The 3,433-nt window shown below is 46.6% G+C and overlaps 1 pseudogene; it reads right to left on the bottom strand.

Moving 5' to 3' along the window:
- Nucleotides 1–1,525: 1,525 nt before the first annotated feature.
- Nucleotides 1,526–3,034, bottom strand: LOC102545031 (germ cell-less protein-like 1 pseudogene; annotated as a pseudogene).
- Between the last annotated feature and the right edge of the window lie 399 nt (nt 3,035–3,433).

The following is a 3,433-nucleotide window of genomic DNA, read 5'->3' on the forward strand; positions in this document are numbered from 1 at the left end:
GATGGATAGAGGAAGGGAGGGATGGTCAAAAGTAATTTGGTCACTGAATGACAAAGGATGAAATCTAACTGGGAAGAGAAATATAAACAATCAGTAAGGAAAATTCTGGTTTCGACTAGGTAAAACATTAAATCTGGTCATTGTCTTTTTTTTTTGGTTAATTAAATAAGCATTTATTGAATTTCCCCCATGTGCCAGATGCTGATGACAGAAAAATGAATAAGATCCCCCTTGTCCTGATGGTCATTGTTTTTTTTATTTATTTGTTATCTTGTATTCGTTTTTCACACCCTTTCCAAGCATGTATTTATTATTGGTATAAATTCTTCAACAGAGTTTTCCATTCTTTGACCTTCTTTAACCACAAAAATCACCCAGTGGAATGCAAACAATCTGGATTTTAGGGTATGGAATGGGATTGCGCCAGTTTGTAAATTAGCAGTAATAAGATACCAACATATTCAAATAATGACTGGTGTTTCTCAGGTTTTGACAAAAACACTTTCTACCTTACCCTTTTGATTACTAGTTTGGACTTCTTGTCTTTTGATCCCATTTCCAGATGCCAAGTATTTCCCAGTATAATTCAAACGTGTTCCATTCCAGAGGTTACCAGTTCTGTTCTTTAGCAGGAAGGAATCTTTATAAATACTACTTGAACATCAAATATTTCCAAAAAGCAAAATCTATCAACTTGCTTCAACTTTACTTTCTGGTGCATAAATAATCCATGACTGTATGCTACAGAAAAACTATATTTATTAAAGGAATATCCTCATAAATTTAATCTGCTTCCTTCCAATTCAACCCCAATATAAGATGTATAAAGTTTGAAATGTCTTTCTAGGGTTAAAATTCTAGGGAATTTAAAATAAAGTCTATCATCAAGATATTCTTCGGGTAAAGAATAACCAACAGAAATAATATCATCAGTGTATTGTGGGTGTGCACATAGTGAGAGACCAGGGAAACCAAGTACTATACTCAGTGCCAGGAAATGGGGAAATGTAAGTAACTCAAATGATACCAGTTGTGGTGGTGATAATGAGTGAGGCAGGTAGCTCTAAACACACCATCTGAAAGAGAAGTCAAACTGTTCCTTTAACATTCATTTAATCAAACTAAAGGAAATGCATGTTTTAAAAGATTTTCACGAAGAGTAGTAGGGCAAGTAGACCCACATTTCCCTCTAAAGTCATCTGGTCTTTGTCTTCACAGAAATGATGAACGGGGTCAGTAGATGGTAAACTAGAAGGACAAGCTGCTACATTAACAGCACAAATGAGTTCTTGAGGTGTTTGGGGTGCTTAAAAATTTGTCAGCTTTAAAAATTTTCCTCTTTATATGTGTAGATAAAGAATCTCAAGTATTACAAGCTGCAGTTCAACAAAGCCTCTAACAGAATTGGTCATTAGACATGAGCAAGGCCGGTTGGTCTCACAGAAGAAGCTGGCATCTCAAGTAAGTTAGCTGACCCTGATCCCAGGGAAGAGTTTCTCAGCTCTCTGATCTTTTGCAGGGTTCTTCACTCTGGGAAATGCCCCTCTCCTGGGAGGTACAGGAAGTTACATGCCACATATATGGGGAAAACTATATCTTGGTGTTCCAGGTTCACTACTTCTAGCTCTTGATCCTTTCTCAGGGAAAGCATCTGGTATTCTGTGTCCTTCCTGAAAATGGCTCTTCCAGCCCTGTCCAAGGAGGCCAGGCGCAGGCGGAACGCGACCTTTCTCTGCCAGAGTAAGCTGACCCCAAGGCCACAGGACTTGTTCAGAGCACTGCGCCGGAAAATGATGCGTCGATTGGCATAGCACACCACCAGGTCCCAGCCAAAGTTGAAGCCAGCCCACCGCCAGCTGTGCTGCTCGTCTCTGTGGAGCTGGCCCCCACACCGCATGCTGTTCCCCTGGAGGTCAGACACATGGACGTCCATGGGCCCGAGCTCCCTGGTCTGCTCAGCCTGGAGGAGGGCAAGCCACTGCTCTTTGTACACTGGGGTCAGCCATGTGGCAGGGATCAGTGCATCCTGGTCAATGACACATGCTGATGGCAGGTCACAGATTATATAGGCGATCCGCAGCTGCTGAAACACTGGCACAAAGGCTCTGCCCTGCTCGGTTTCCAGGAAAGGCGTGCCCTCTGACTCTCTCCTAGACCTGGCAAACCACGAGTCAGCATCAGGCAATAGGGCTTTGTGGGGGCCCCTCCATGTTGGGTGTAGCTGTAGGAATACCCACTTTTTCAGAGTGGTGTACACATCCATCTCCACCTCTATCACCAAGAGCTCTGAAGAGGCGATGAGCTCTTTCATGAGATCCAGGCTGACTTCTCGCAATAGCTCATCACTATGCTGGGTCATCAGGTTGTCCAGCAGCCACTGGAGACACATGATCCTGATGTTCTGGAGTCCGTAGCTCTCAGAAGAGTAGTAGTAGCTGCACACGGTCTGGGCAGTGACAGTTTCCTTCATGACCTCCTCACACTGCTGAATCAGCTCATCCAGCTGCAGCATGCTGGCTGTGGCCAGGATGGCGACGACTCGACTGGGTGGGATGAGCACAGTGTCTAGGTACAGGGAACCTAAAACCTCGTGCAGTGCCTCACGATCGATGTTCTCGTCAGGCATCTGCAACTCTATAGTATTCATGGTTGTCTCCCGCCAAGCACCACTGAACATGCTAGCAAAGTACCCTGACTGGCACAAGTAGATCCTGTGCAAGTTCCACTCCTCCCCCAGGGCGCGGATCTGCACATCGCTGTCTTCCCCTCTCAGAAAGAGTGCCTCATAAACGGACCTTGAACTGTCTTTAGCGCGCTTCCGGCGCGGCACTTTTGAGAGCAGCCCTTCAGGGCCTGTCTTCCGCTTGTGGCTGCCCTGACTGGTGGTGGGCCTGGTCTCTTCACTCTCCTCCTCCCCCTCCTCTATCACTGCCACAGCTGCCTCCACAGCTTCCTCCTCCTCCCTAGCGACACCTGGATCCTCTGGGGCGCGCCCCCCTCTGCCCCATAGCATCCGACTGCTTAGTGCTCCCATACCTCAGGGGTATAAAGGACAAGCTTCCTCCTCAGGCGTGGCTGCCACTGGCACTAGCTCAGCCCAGAGGGCTGCTGGGTGCAACTGACGTCTGCTCTGACGTCATCTCGGACGCCACGCTAAACCACACCCACTAGGCCCCGCCCAGGGGGAATAGTGCACTCCCTATCCGGGATCCCACGCAGCGTAACTTCCCCTGCTTCGATGACTGCTCCGGGGCTCCATACGCAGGCTGCTGGTCGAACAGTAGAGTGTTTGTGCAAGTTTTTCCCATTACTTTCAAAAACATAATTCGTTCTTCCCCATCTAAAATATTTAGTGATCATTCCTCTTTAGAGAATTGTATCTTGGCCCCAACTCTGTCCTCTAGGCACATTAATGTCTCTCATTAACTACTCA

Source organism: Vicugna pacos, unplaced genomic scaffold, assembly GCF_048564905.1.
Source record: "Vicugna pacos unplaced genomic scaffold, VicPac4 scaffold_65, whole genome shotgun sequence".
Classification (NCBI taxonomy): Eukaryota; Metazoa; Chordata; class Mammalia; order Artiodactyla; family Camelidae; genus Vicugna; species Vicugna pacos.